This window comes from Triturus cristatus, chromosome 2_1, assembly GCF_964204655.1.
Source record: "Triturus cristatus chromosome 2_1, aTriCri1.1, whole genome shotgun sequence".
Taxonomy (NCBI): Eukaryota; Metazoa; Chordata; class Amphibia; order Caudata; family Salamandridae; genus Triturus; species Triturus cristatus.
Window position 1 is genome coordinate 651142244 of NC_140581.1, and position 16743 is coordinate 651158986.

Consider the following 16743-nt stretch of genomic DNA (forward strand, 5'->3'; position numbering starts at 1 on the left):
CATTAAGTTTCTCAAAAGCGGTAGTAACTCTCTGCATGCACAGTGCTGTTATTAAACCACATGAGAAGGATGGACATTCCAAATAAACCTAAATCTCAGTTACATCTTGATTTGTCCATGAATATCACTAAGGAAAGTGCCAAATACCAGTGTGCAGGGTTGTGAAGGTGGAAAACAGGAACGGAGGAAAGGGTAGGATGCCCGTGTCGGTGTGTGCCAAAGAAGGGGCTCCTTCCTTCACTCCTGTATAAAAACAATACAAAAAATTCACATTAGAATTTGATGTCTATGCCAAACATCAGCCTAAAAGGAGGAAAAACAAGTATCAAAGTTAGAATGCGATAAGACAGCTTCAAATCAATTCAGTTACATTAAACATTAGAACATGCAGTTCAGAGTACTAGTAGGGCACAGGTCAGTAATAAACAGGGGAAATCAAATCATGTCTTAAGATGTATGGACAGTTCCTCATCCAAGTTCAATCCCCTCCAGCTCGAGAGGAATGATGGAGATCCTGATTAAGTACGCTTGGCAGGACAGGGAGGATCTTCTTAAACAGATCACCGTGAGCATGGCTGAATTACAGCAACTACTGGATGCAGCATCTTTGAAAAAAGTTTTGGAAACCATGAAAGAAAAACTTTCCAAACATGAAGAAGAAATAAAAGCACGCAAACAGAGAAAAATGAACAGAGACCATTGTGACTATGAAAGTGGAAGAATATTAACTTTCAGCAAAAAATATGACCATCTTTATAGGATCCAAGAGTCGGATAAAACAACATCCCTGGCGAACTATAATCCGATTGTTACCGACAATTCCATCATAAGTGACACTGAGTCTGATGTCTCCGGTGGTAATACATCTGGCGAAGAAAGAAACATAAGGCCGATTAATTTTTTAGAGGAGTTTCGGGTCCTGCAGAAGGACCGACAATCCACGAAAGACAACAAAACACCAACATCACGGGGTCGTGGACGGGGAAGAGGCAGGGGAAACGTCGGAACAGAAGGAAGAGAATCCAACAACGCTGGGAACACAGGCAGAGGACGGGGCGCAGTGGGAAATCGTCGTACGCGCTCAAACAAAAACTATTAATGGATACCGAAACGGTAAATAGAACAGTGGTGAACTTGTCTAAAAGACCCATGACTGATACAGAAAAACGTACCCTTTGCTTAGGACTTTCCTTTTGCCCCTCTTCCCCCTTTAAATACACGGACACGAGAATTGACCTTTTTAAATATGTCAGAAAACTTAAACTTAAGAAATGGCATGCTTTAAAAAGACTTGGTTACCAACAACCCTCTAAAAAGACCAACTCTACACCTGACACGAATCTAATGATCAGTGATGTAGACACATTGATTACTCTAGCAGAGCTAGCACTAGATAATAATGACGTCGAGACTACTCAGACACTTGAAGACATGGAAGTGACACATGCAGCAGCAGCCATGACCCCCTTTAGGGCCCAATCTACCTTCTTACCGATTTTGCCACACGATAACATTGACTCTTTTCAGGACTGTACCATCAAATCTCTCATGGAGCTTAGACTCAATACTTCCAAACGTACTTTTGATACTAAAAACAAAAATAATCTTTTTTTTTCCCAGAGACAAGCACTTAAAAATTTGGCTGATGATATCAGCATTGTGATCCGCCCGGCAGACAAAGGGGGGAACGTGGTGATACTGGACAGGGAAGATTATATTAATGAGGCATTGAGGCAATTAAGTGATGATGATTTCTATATACCGATTAACATCAATGTATATAATCAAAGCATCACTGACATTTGGGATAAACTCAGCGTATGGCGAGACAAAGGTCTCATTGAATGGGAAGAGTTTTGTTATTTAAAAAAAGACCATCCCAAGTTGCCTATTCTATACCTTTTACCGAAACTGCATAAATGTAAGACCAAACCCCCAGGACGCCCCATTGTGTCTTCTATCGGATGTGTCACGGAACACATCTCCAAGTACATTGACCACTTTTTGAGAGAATTTGTCATCCTTCTCCCTAGTTACCTTAGAGACACAAAAGATTTTCTAGCCAAGATAGAAAATCTAGAATGGAAATCTGATTATCTGTTTATGGTACTTGATGTCAAATCTCTGTACACGATTATTGACCATAATCAAGGGCTTGAGGCATGTGAACACTTTCTAAAATTTAGACCTCTTAAATATCGTGAGCATAGCCGGATGGTAATGGAAATGACAGACTTTTGCCTCAAGAACAATATTTTTTCTTTTAATGGCGCCCTCTACAGGCAGACAAGGGGTACTGCGATGGGTTCTTGCTTTGCTCCCAGTTTCGCCAATTTGTTTATGGGGTACTGGGAGCAAGAAATCTCTGCTAGTACCACCCTGCAGAAAGACTTCCAACAAGTTATCTTATGGCTACGCTATATAGATGATTTGTTTATCATCTGGAGCGGACGCCAGGAAGAAGCAGAATCCTTTTTAACTAAACTTAACACCAACCAGTATAACATTTCTCTGTCTGGTACCATATATGCCAATTATGCAGAATACCTTGATGTTCGCTTGGAAATCAAGGGGGACAAATTATGTACCTCGTTGTTCCGCAAGGAAACAGCAGGTAACAGCATCCTGCACGCCCTCAGCAGCCACCCAGAGGCTCTCAAATGGAGCATCCCCTTTGGGGAGCTGTTGAGGGCAAAAAGGAATTGTAACAACCTTGAAGCCTACAGTATAGAAGAGGACATTATTGTTAAAAGATTTTTGAGCAGGGGATACCCAAGCTGGGTTCTCAAAAAAGCTCGAGAACGAGTTAACACAGTACAGCGCATTGATACTCTTAAAGATAAACCCTCTGCTGAGGAGAGCAATGATACGTCAGGGACACGGATGATTTTAACCTACAATTCTGAGGTACAAAAAATCAGACACATACTGACGAAACATTGGAGTATTCTGAAGTCTGACAACATTTTGGGTAGTACTCTACCTGACCGCCCCAACATCACTTTCAGAAGAGACAAAAACATCCGGGATATGGTGGTTAAACACGACATAACACAGTACCCTACCAATGATGGACATGGTTTGTTAGGTTTTTACCCGTGTGGGCATTGCAAGGCGTGCCGACACAGTAAATTCATGAGCACTGTTGAGTACAATGGGATCAGTAAAAAAATAACTCAATTTCTAACATGTAGTTCCAATTTTGTAGTATATGTAATTGAGTGTACGTGCAAATTATGGTATATAGGGAGCACTATTTGTCCAGCAAAGAAGAGGATATTAGAACATATCAGAGCTATCTCCCACAATGATCCGAAATACCCGGTTGCACGCCATTTCAATGAACGTCATTTTGCTAATGTTGCAGACTTAAGCTACATGATCTTGGAACAAATCCCCAGGCATCCTTGAGGGGGTGACAGAGTATTGACTCTGAGGCAACGGGAATCAAGATACATTATCGAATTCCTAACCAAGAGTCCGAGGGGATTGAACTTGGATGAGGAACTGTCCATACATCTTAAGACATGATTTGATTTCCCCTGTTTATTACTGACCTGTGCCCTACTAGTACTCTGAACTGCATGTTCTAATGTTTAATGTAACTGAATTGATTTGAAGCTGTCTTATCGCATTCTAACTTTGATACTTGTTTTTCCTCCTTTTAGGCTGATGTTTGGCATACACATCAAATTCTAATGTGAATTTTTTGTATGGTTTTTATACAGGAGTGAAGGAAGGAGCCCCTTCTTTGGCACACACCGACACGGGCATCCTACCCTTTCCTCCGTTCCTGTTTTCCACCTTCACAACCCTGCACACTGGTATTTGGCACTTTCCTTAGTGATATTCATGGAGAAATCAAGATGTAACTGAGCTTTAGGTTTATTTGGAATGTCCATCCTTCTCATGTGGTTTAATAACAGCACTGTGCATGCAGAGAGTTACTACCGCTTTTGAGAAACTTAATGTATCGGACACGAATTTCCGTTTTATGGTTTCCTCACTTCTTGGAGGTATTCAAGTATGCGTGTTATATTGGTCAAAGACTGTAGTTACCTCAGCACCACGCAGCGAATGTTTTGATTTTATCAACCTTGAATCGCACTATGAACACGCTCAAGACCCTTTTTGATTTAGCAATCTTAGGTTAATTGGCCATTTGGCAGATAACCTTTTTGCACTTGCAAATGATATCTCTTTGAATTACTCATGGTTGTTTCTTGACCTCCAAGACGGAGACTATGCCGGTATGTCAACATTGATGTAATCTGTGAATCACACTTTATCGACATACTGTATTGGAGTTTACTGTTCACATAACAGATGAGCTTATTTGCAAGCTTGCGGATCATGCCTACTTTAGCAGTTCAAACTGTCATGCATTGTACATCATGGCGACTATAATCGCGAGCGAGTTGAGACATCACTGATTTAGTTATTTGTGTTATTCACGTTATTTCAGTATGTTTCTACTATTTGTTCAATTCTTTATTATGCAATTAATGGCATTATGTTACCCATCGTGTATATTATTGATGTACGCTTTACCACTCCAATATGGCGACCTCATTTGCCCTTGCTCAGTCTTTTCTTGATTTCCATGATTGCGCTTCTCACTCGTAACTTTATTTAATTCCTAGTGGTGGCATCTTTTGTTACACGTGATCAAGGCTTCTGCCGAAACGCGTTGTGTAATAAACTCTCTGACCTGAACTACGTTGTTGCTGTGCCGTTACTACTGAGAGCATACGAACACTGTTTGGAGTTTTTGTGGAATATTGGATTCACCGGTGCGCTTCGCCGGCATGTATGCCACCCTCCATGGGTCCCTGCACCCCAGAAGAAGCATCGTCTAATTTTGGTATATATATATATATATATATAAAGAGCATGGCGGAAGCGGGAGTTATACTTAACTCAACCAACTATAACAGCCAAGTTTATATGGTTTTGTATGAGTGAAATGTTGGACTAACTAGAACTTCCCTGAAATATATATATATATTCACTTAAAAAACCATAGGTTTCACACATGTTATAGTTAGGTGGATATTTCACTCGTAAAAAACCAATGAAATTCCACCGTTATAGTTAGTTCAGATAACTATAACTTGCGCGCCCGCAATCCTCTGCTCATGACGTCACATATTACATCACTCATGACATGGTCAGTGGCATCACTCTTGACATCACTGATGACATCATCCTTGTGATAGAGTGGCGGTCGCGTGAGTTATAGTTATCTGAACTAACTATAACGGTGGAATTTCATTGGTTTTTTACGAATGAAATATCCACCTAACTATAACATGTGTGAAACCTATGGTTTTTTAAGTGAATTTGCAAGGTTTTTTAAATGCTAATTCCTAACTATAACGTGTGTGAAACCTATGGTTTTTTCAGTGAATTTGTACGGTTTTTAAATACTAAGTTATGTATGTATTATTATTTTTTTTATATATTTATTTTTCAATAAACTACGTATTAAAAATTGTTTTATTTTTTTTTATGGTTTTTCACCGTGCGCGCACACCCGCGATTTAAAAAAAGAAAAAATTATGTTTTTTTCTGCCTTCGGGGTCCTTCAGGGACCCCTGACAAAGGCTAGGGGGTCAGGAACTCTCTACCCTGCCCCCTTTTCACGTTCGCCACCTTCCTTTTCCACTCGCGCACTGAAAACAAACAAAATGGCAGCCGACACTTCCTGATTTCGACCGATTCAAACGTTGACTGACATGTAACAACCAATCAGAATTACGCTCGCGCACGTCAGGGTGCGCGCACGGTGCGCGCACGGTGCGTGGCTATAGATATGTATGTGCTTTTAACTGCAATTTTCTCAGGAACTACTGAACAGATTGACTCCATATATGCAAAAGGCACATCCCTGACCTGAGGACTACCTCTCTGCCAAATTTCAAGTAATTCTGTTCAGCCATTCGGGCTGTACCTTCGACTAAAGGTCCTATGGGAAAATGCATGGGGAAAACGCGTTTTGGGACCCCCTTTTTTCTCAGCCCCCGCTTGACAAATCCCCCGAGACTTTTAGGGTAGGAGCTGAGCAGAGCGCCCCATTAGTTTTGAAAATTTCACGAAGATTCGTCAACCGGCGCTAAAGTTATTCAAAATAGAATTTTGAGATTTCCAATGGAAACACGGTCCTAACTATAACTATCTACTGTATTATATATATATATATATACATCTATATATATATATATATATATATATATATATATATATATATATATATATATATATATATATTATCTACTGGCGGTCGCCAGTAGATAGTTATAGTTAGGACCGTGTTTCCACAGGAAATCTCAAAATTCTATTTTGAATAACTTTGGCGCTGGTTGACGAATCCTCACTAAATTTTCAAAACTAATGGGGCGCTCCGTTCAGCTCCTACCCTAAAAGTCTCGGGGTGATTCGTCAAGCGGGGGCCGAGAAAAAGGGGGGTCCCAAAACACATTTTCCCCATGCAATTTTTCCATAGGACCTTTAGACGCAGCTACAGCCCGAACGGCTGAACAGAATTACTTGAAATTTGGCAGAGAGGTAGCCATAAGGTCAAGGAAGTGCCTTTTGCAGGTCTGGTGTAAATCTGTTCAGTATTTCCTGAGAAAATAGCATTTAAAAGCATATCAATATCTATACGCGCGCAGGGTGCGAGCACCGTGCGAGAACCCTAACGTGTGCGAGCGTAATTCTGATTGGTGGTTACATGTTAGTCAACGTTCGAATCAGTCGAAATCAGGAAGTGTCGGCCGACATTTTGTTTGTTTTCAGTGCGAGAGTGAAAAAGGAAGGTGGCGAACGTGAAAAGTGGGCAGGGTAGAGATTTCCTGACCCCCTAGCCTTTGTCAGGGGGTCCCTGAAGGACCCCGAAGGCAGAAAACATTTTTTTTCAAAATCGCGGGGGTGCGCGCACGGTGAAAACCAAAAAAAAATAATAATACATAAATAAATTAGCATTTAAAAAAACGTACAAATTCACTGAAAAAACCATAGGTTTCACACATGTTATAGTTAGGAATTAGCAATGAAATTCCCCCTTTATAGTTAGTTCAGATAACTATAACTCGCGCGACCGCCACTCTATCACAAGGATGATGTCATCAGTGATGTCATGAGTGATGCCACTGACCATGTCATGAGTGATGTAATATGTGACGTCATGAGCAGTGGATTGCGGGCGCGCGAGTTATAGTTATCTGAACTAACTATAACGGGGGAATTTCATTGTTTTTTTACGAGTGAAATATCCACCTAACTATAACATGTGTGAAACCTATGGTTTTTTCAGTGAATATATATATATATATATATACATATATATATTTATATATATATTTATATCCCACACTTGTAGTCTCCAAAGAATCCGTATCCACGAAAAAAGGAAACCACGCAAATCCAAGTAAGGCACAGTTGTTGTTACTTTATTTAAAGCCGAGTTTCACCAATCTGACGCGTTTCGGGCATCCGCCCTTGCTCACAGACAGTCAGTTCGATTAATTATGCCCATTAAATACCTTAAGGTTTTCAATTGGTTGCATTTTTTTCACTATTTTTTACACCATGTGACATTTGAAAAGTGAAGACACACTACCCAGAATTACATAGTCTGTTTTCCAAACATTTTCATTCCAAACTACAATGTATGTGATAAATAAATAACAGGTTAAAATCCAAAAACCATATCAATTATTTTAGGCTGCATATAATGCAATCTATCCATAATTTTTATCAATAATCTCTATCATATTTGTAACCATATTAAAATGCCTGTGCAAATTACGCAATAAAATGCAAATATTACAGATTAAAATTCATTGTATCATTTCATTTGTAGTAAAAAAAATTATATATACAAAAATTTCAAATGTGCAAATTACGCAAAGATGTAAACACAAGAACATTTTTTGCAAATTATGCAATTTATCAATTTTTTAGTTTTTTAAATATGGCTACCTGATCATAAATGTTATAAATGAGATTTTGTCTGAATATATGATAATGCAATTTTATAATATCAGAACAAAAAATGTATTTGTAAATTTGACGCTTCAATGCTTGAATTCAAAGATATTATAAAACCAAACACTGTAAGTGAACTCACTATTAGTGTTGAGTTAAAAGTCTGGACAGACACATCACTGAGTCTATGTCAAATAAGTAAAGTGAAAAAACATATTTGTGCATCCCTGAATTGTGCAATTAAACACACATAGGGAAAATAAAAATATAAAGAAAAAGAAAAAGGGGAACAAAATGGAGATTCATAATGTATTTACGTGAAAGCAGGCATGGCAACACACTCTAAGGAAATCTGACCAAAAGCAATATATGTTAAGATCTTAAAGAAAAACTTGCAAATCCTCCGTTGTATTTAGCCCATTAGGAAATCTACTATCTAATTTTAAAATGAATTCAGATTCTAATCTTCTTAGCATTTTATCACGGTCACCCCCTCTCTTGGTTTTTGGAACCGAGGCGATAACAAAATAATTGAGGCATTGCAAATTATTATTGTGACAGATTTTAAAATGCCTCGCCACCGGATATGATGCATCATTGTTTACAATGGCACGTAAGTGCTGAAGAATTCTAACATGTACAGGTAGTCGGGTACTCCCAACATATCTAAGATCACACGTACACGTTAATACATAGATGGCAAATTCAGTTTTACAAGTGAAAGATCCACGTATATCAAACGGATCTGGGCTAAATGGTGTACAATATTGGGTAGTGTTTTTTCCGAATTTGCACGCTATGGAAGTGGAGCAGCGTTTGAATCCCGGCCGGGATTGCAACCATTCCTCTTGTTTTCTAAGCTCAGGAAAATCATGACAAACATGGGTTCTTAGAGAACCCATGTTTGTCATGAGTGATGCCACTGACCATGTCATGAGTGATGTAATATGTGACGTCATGAGCAGTGGATTGCGGGCGCGCGAGTTATAGTTATCTGAACTAACTATAACGGGGGAATTTCATTGGTTTTTTACGAGTGAAATATCCACCTAACTATAACATGTGTGAAACCTATGGTTTTTTAAGTGAATTTGCAAGGTTTTTTAAATGCTAATTCCTAACTATAACGTGTGTGAAACCTATGGTTTTTTCAGTGAATATATATATATATATATATATATATATATATATATACACACTAACGACCTGAGTTGCCTCAAATACTTTGTTGTTGATAATATTCCTGCACAACGCAGAGGGGGCAACAGAGAGAAGTCTTTAAGACAGCTCGAAACAAGGTATATCCTTGAGTTCGACAGTGAGGCCCCTACAGGACTCAACAACACTGAAGACTTATATAATTGTATTTGAAAACAGGCACATTATTAGCATCATCATCATTTCTTAGTGTATAAACTGAGCGATCTAGTTTCCAATTTAAATTCAAATTTAAATCTGAATGCCCACTGATATTCCATTTGTATAGTTAGCTGCTCCTTGCTTTTGGTCTTTCTTGTCTATTTTTCAATTTTAGAATACACAGATCCAGCAGGATAGTGCATAACAACCCTTATTCTATACTTTCTTTTATGATTGTTCAAATACTGTAACATTGATTCATGACTGATGAACTATTTTGCTCACATATTGTTTTTTTGTGTTTTTCTCATTCTCTGGTGTCTACGGCATTCCCAATTGATGTTCTACATAATCCTGCCTTTTCAATATCTACAAGCCGTCACATATCGGGGATTATTGCCATTGAAGACCCATTTACAAACATTTGCTTCTGTGTTTATGATTACCGAATCAGTCCCTGAATTTGAATTTTCTGTAATATCTATTTCCGAGTATCCCTAGATTTTCATTTCGAAATTCATGATTGTTTATTCACCTTCCTGTGTCTCTCCATCCTTTTTATTATATTTTTTTCACACTTGCACCCGTTTTATATTCTTTGGGAAAAGTTTCACATGATCGACACATTTATCATTTGTTCTGTAGTTTTCTTGTCAATTATTGGATGAGCGTCTGATACTCATGAGCATTTATGAATTAGGTTGATATTCCTTTTCCATGCAGAACAGCTTTGGTATTATTATTGCGTATTTTGCAAAAGATCATGGCAGCATTTTATAATGTTAATTACTTTCCGGGCCAGCATGCCAAGGTTTTAACAAAATGTATTTTGCACCATTATATAGCCATTTTATGCATATATGCTTCCATGCAAATATTTATATTTTAGCACTTTGTTGTCCATTTTGCTCATTTTGCACAATAATACTATTGCAAATTTGCACTCTAATTTGCGCATTTTGCACTTTTAGCATCTGCACTTTACAAATACTAATGTTCATGTATCGGTACGCCTCCCATATTAATGTATAATGACAAGTCAAACAGAAGCACTGCAAATATGTTTTCTATGTCGTTCATTATCAACAATCACATGATCACTAAATGCGGTGTATATAAGGATGTCAAGCTTGATTGTAACCTTATGTGATCAAGGCCACCTGGTGGCCGAAACGCGTAATGACATGTCTTGCCGTTGCTGACTTCTGAATAAAATCCTCGTGAAGCATGTTTGGCGTCCGTGTGCTTTCCTCCTCGCCTGCTGGGAAGTGGATGAATGCGCAAGGTACTTGCATATATATATATATATATATATATATATATATATTCACTAAAAAAACATATATATTTATATATATATATTCACAAAAAGAACATAGGTTTCTGGGACGTTCTAGTTAGTTGGACAATTCACTTGTACAAAACCAGAGAAATTTGGCTGTTATAGTTAGTTGAGGTAACTATAACTCACGCTCCCGCAATGCACTGCTGATGACGTCACATCATGACATGGTCAGTGACATCACTGATGACATCTCAAATGACATCTATATATATGGCTATTGCAGTGGAAGCCCAAGACAACACTCCCCCCTTGGGTTACTGGGTTGCCCCCTTTTTTTCTAAACTCATATCACTGTGGTTGACATCCAGGTGTGAACGCTGGTCATTCTAATGGCCTGTGTTGTGGGACAATAAGCTTCAGAGTCTGCTGTGACAGGCAGTCTTTTGGGCATGGCCCTTTCTGCAGGGTCACTCCAAATCGTTTGCCATCCTCCTCTTTTTCTGACCTTGTTGTTCTTGGCTTTAGGAATCTGGGCACCATACCACTACTAACCAGTGCTAAAGTTAATGTGCTCTCTGCTTAAAACATGGCAACATTGGCTCATCTACAATTGGCATATTTAATGTACCTATAAGTCCCTAGTAAAGTACACTTTATGTGCCCAGAGCCTGTAAATTAAATGCTACTAGTGGGAATGCAGCACTGATTATGCCACCCACACCCTTTAAACATTTCTCAGGCCTGCCAATGTGGAGCTTGTGTGTTGTTTTAAACTGCCATGTTGACTTGGGAAGTTAACCTACTTGCCAGGCCCAACCCTTCCTTTATATTATATATAGGTCACCCCAAGGTAGGCCAAGGACAACCCATGGGCAGGGTGCAGTGTATTTAAAAAGTAGGACAGGTACTTTTAAGCTTTGCATGCCCTGGTAGTGAAATACTCTTACATTTGTTTTCACTACTGCAAGGCTTATTATCTTTCCCATGGTATAACATTGGGGATTGCCTTATTACATATCATACATGGAATTTCCAATTGGGAAGAGATGGTACCCCCAAATGTAGCTTCTAACCACAGCTTATGGAGCAGCTGGAATTTAAATTGCAATTCTGAAAATGCCACTATCAGAAAGTTGGCATTTTCATACTGTAACCATTTGGTGCCTTCTGCCTGTCTCTGGAATACATGTATTTGGTTTGTGACAGCTGGCTTTCTGCATTGCCTCTAGATAGCCATAGACAAGTCAAAGGAAGGGTAGGTGTGATTGAGGGTCCATTTGCATACTGATGGATCACCCTGAGCAAGGTGGGATGGAGGAGCTGACACTTACACCTGAAAAGGCTGTGCCATGTCTCCATACAAAGGGTTGCCACCCCTTTGTACTGAGCCTAAAGCCAGGGCAGGAAACGAAGGAACTCTGTGCACTTTGAAACACCTCTTTGAAGTCTCCCCAACTTCACAGGCCCAACTGGTTATAAGAATTGGATCTATGACACAAATCAGAACACTTCTGGAACTGAGGACATTCTACCATGAATTAGGACTGCGGTGCTACTGGATGGACTGCCACATTGCTGAACTGTTATGCTGTGTTGGCCTGCTGCCTGTTGCCTCTTGCCTGGGAGTGAGAAGGACTGAAACTGCATCTCTACATTCCAGAACCAAAGTATCTCCAAGGTATTGTTGGCTTGCCTCCTGTTTTCTGAAGTCTCAGGGATGTCAAAGACTCTTTTCTTCATCCTGCAACCAGCACCTGGACTCTGTATTCTGTGAGTCCTGCTTTGCCAAGTGGTGTCAATCCAGTCCTGGGCCCTTGGAAGTAATTATCAAGTGCTGCAACTAATAAAATCCATGCATTGACAACATTGCGTCAATCAGAACTGTCCTATTTCCCTTGACACCAACGCTTCACCGCTGCTACATGAACGGTGGACACTGCACCACCAACAGCAAAATGCATCGTCCCCTGTTTCTGACCCTTCTCTGACTTTTGTGCTGCTCGCATTGCCTACAGCCCAGTGGTTCGACGATGATGCATCATCCTGATGTTCATTGTATTTTGACTCTTAACACATCTTCGACTTTGCACAGCTCGGAATTGGTGCATTGCCTACATCTGAAGGATTGACAGCAATGCAATCCCGCACAGTTTAGTGGGCTTAGGCTGGTCGCTGTATCCGTCCCATGCTCCATTGTTGTCTGCCTGAACATTTGGTTTTGCCCTGGACAAGTGCACCCATATAGCCCCGGTTGGTGCTATTTGTTACTAAGCACTATAAAGCAGCTTAATATTTAAAAATGCATAACTTGACTTCTACTTATTAGATTGTTTTAATTTTGGTCTTGTTTTTCTCACGAAAATTGAAGATATTTTTCTAAACTGGCGTGGAGTCGTTTTGCGGTGTTTTTACTGTGTTTCTATTTGAAGTGTTGCACAAATACTTTACACATTGCCTCTTAAGTTAAGCCTGACTGCTCTGTGCCAAGCTACCAGAGGGTGAGCATAGGTTAATTCAAAGTGTCTTACTGGCTTACCCTGATTAGGATTGTGGTTCCTGCTTGGACAAGGTGCATACCTCTGCCAACTTGAAACCCAATTTCTAACACAGCCTTTCAAGAACAAAGAATAGAAAGAAAAGCGTACACTTGAAAAAAGCAGAGCGCCAACATAAATCATCAAAGATTCAGACCCTAACTTATATTTGGTGTCTGGAAATGGACTATAGGAAGAGAAGGTTGAGACCTCAAACTTTGTCTTCTGCCAAGAAGCCAGACAGGCTGTGTGAGAAGGGGAAGTTGTGCAAGATTTCTGCCTGTGGCCAGGACTGTGGGCCAAGGCCTACTAGTCGCCCTGATGGGTGCAGGGACGTCACCCAGGGAAACCAAGACCATCTTCCCTGGAGCCTTGAGTACCTGCCTGCTTGCTAAGACCAGTGTGCCCTGTGAGGAAGAGGAAAGCGTTGGAGGGAGCATGGCCCAGTGGGGGGCCCTAGCAAGAGGTTTCCATGAGCGAGGTGTGAGGAAATGGCTCTGCACTGATTGGGCCATTTCACGTATTGAGAAGTGGATCGACTGCCATATGCCAGGAGAGGGCTGCCTTGGACTGAGCCATTTATTGAGTGCCGTGAAGGATATGACAAGCCTGTACCATCTTGTTGCAGTGCCCCATGTGCCAGAAGGGGCATCCATTTGAGTTATAGTTGCCAGCACATTGTGAATTGTGTCTGCCTTGGTGGCAACCCGGAATGCAAGAAGGGGCTATTGGGGCGGGGGCTTTTGCTCCGGAGGAAACTGCACCTAGGCCAGAAGGTACCATGGCAACGCCGTATGCCAGGAAGGGTTGTCGGTACCAACACTGAGAAATTCGTGCCATGGCCCATGAGAAGTTGGCGACTGTGAACAGCAGGTTGAGTGAGCACAATAAGACCTGTCCCTGACTGCCCCCCCACCCCGAGGCCCATGAAGGACGCCCAGAAGATGCTGCACCCACGCTTGGACTTCGGTCAGGAGCTGGAGGATCCGAGCACACTGAATATTCAATATCATTGTGGTTGCATGTGTGCAAGTATATGATGGTGCACTATGTCATGCATAAATAATATATGAAATAGTAAAGCAGTAACCCACGTGTCTCAAAATACGCAAGACTCACAATCCACATAATGATACAAATATTCTAGCATTTCCTCTTTTTTGAGAAGCAACACATTTGTAAATCCGGCTTTGATACTGTGACGAAGTTGAATGGGCTTCATATATGACGCAAATTGATCAACTTTACACTGCAACTCATACCAAACACAAAACATATAAACACAATATGCAAGAGTCTATAAGTAAGCTTGACTATAGGCTGAGAGCGCCACATTCATTACGCATTACTTTTGATACATAAAACTATGACCTTCTGCTCTATTTGTAGGTAAGACAAAGTGTTACGTTTCCTAGGGCAATTCGACTCTGTTGCGCTTTTATTCCTCTCCAAAAAGAAAACACTGCAAATTAGGCAGGCATTTCAGTGGAGTTACGCTTCGTGCCTGGGAGCTGTGAGCTCTCCGAGCCTATTTCCTCAAACGTGACCTTTGCCACCTAGTTGAAAAGGTGGAAGAGCTTTCACTTTACCTGCGGGCGCATTTTGCGCGCAGCTGCCTGAGTGAACTTTCCAACCTCGTATTTAGCCCCCAAGCTGCAGATTCATTTCTTGGTGGCTGTGGTATCAAAACATTTCTCAAAATCTGCCTTTTTGCTCACTTGGCTCCTGGGAGGTGATTTGATTGTATCTTTTCTGCAAATGGCCGGAGGGCGCCTCAGTATAGGGTTTCTCTTCTGCTAACGCCTGTGCATAGGTCAAGCTTTCAACAAGGCACCCGAGGATTAGTGGAAGCTCTTCTGCCTGTTTTTCAGAAATGGTGTGCTGCGGTGTAGCATTCCTACCTTCGGGATACGAGCAGGCAGGAATCAGCCTCTTCATGTGTGATTGTAAAAGACATGATTTGTGCAAAGCGAGGCCGAGTGTAGAGTGAATCATTGCGCAGCTTATAGGAATTATGTGATTCACTCAGAAATACATATACGGTTCAGAGCAGAACTCCAATTACAAACTGAATGCTTGCTAAATATAAGCAGGACGGGTCATTACACATGAATATCAATACTGCTAAAAGGGGCAGGTTTGTGCCCTTAAGTCCTGTTGGTTAAAGGGGAAACTCTGAGTAAGCAGGTTTGGATACAGAATCGAAAGAGATGATGTGTTTTTTCTGAAAGGGTGTGCATCTGCTATCGGTTGAAGGTCGGATCCCGTGTATTTCCATGTCTGTGAACCATCCTATTAGAACGACTGCTCATCCCGTTCTTTTGGAACTGCGAGGAGAAAGGCGTGGGAAGATAGCTTTTGTGAGATTGGTAGGGCTGAACATTAATGTTATATGAATTGTTGTAACCTGCCTGAAGGTGACACTAGCTGTCACCGAAGGGAATACGGAATTTCAAGAGAGGTCGTTCTTTGTTCCCTTTCACTTCTGTCCGGACTGCAGTGACTCGGAATGTTTTCAGGTTTCTGAAAGGCTGTTCGTTCTAATACCTGCACAGGAGATATTGCAGCTACCACGTATTTTTCCTGTAATGTTTCATGCACTGGAGCCTGGGTGGTTCCGCTAAGTGGTGACAGGGAAAAAGCACCTTGGTTGTTTGTGTTTTATGGCAAATGATAGATCAATGAGTCGGCCTAGAATTTTCGAGGTGTCCCGAAGAAGTATGCTTATACCTGAGAGTACTAGGGATCTAAACACCATGGTTTATGTTGCACCAGTTGCGATTTAGCCAGCTTGATCGCACATATTACTTTATTATGGCAAAGGAGTGGTTGAGATTTTTACTGTCTCTATGGTGTGACACGGTCCGGTCAGGAGGGCCTTCACTTGGAACTGGGACACATTGTAGTTGTTGCATCTTATGACCACGAGAAAGGAATGTAAACAAGCTTTCCAGGTGTGATACTAGTGTACCATCTGAGAGTCACCAATGGAGTATGTTATACTCATGACTGAGGAAGGCGCCTCACTAAAGTGACGTTCCGGCCGGGCAATTGTGCCACAAGGGGCTTGTAAAAAAGCTCTTTACAGTTTGGCAGATGATCTGTCTGCAACACTCACAGTATGCCTACCCAATACTCTGACAGGGCCTCAACTGGTACTGCCTGCGGAAACCTTTTACTCTCGGCCCATTCACCAAAGGGAAGTCAGTCAATATATGTCAGAACACCTGCCCTATTTGGGGCACGTGTTCCAACGGACATTATTCCTTTTCAGGACTGCCAGGGAAAGCCTAGGATTCCTGAACAGGAAACAAAAGTAATGACCCCGACGTGCTTGGAGAAAACTTTCTGTGCATTATGACCATTTTTTTTGAAATTTTTTTTTTAATGAAGAGCTTTGAGAGTTTGCTACAGAAAAGCAAGAAACGTTTGCTGAATCAGCGTATTAACCCCTTGTGTGCCCCGCCCTTTCCCCGCCCTGTGCCGGGCGTTGAATCAGCGGGCGGGGTTCATGACGAGATAGTCTCGTCATGGGCACAGCGCAACCGCGGCCCATGACGAGACCATCTCGTCATG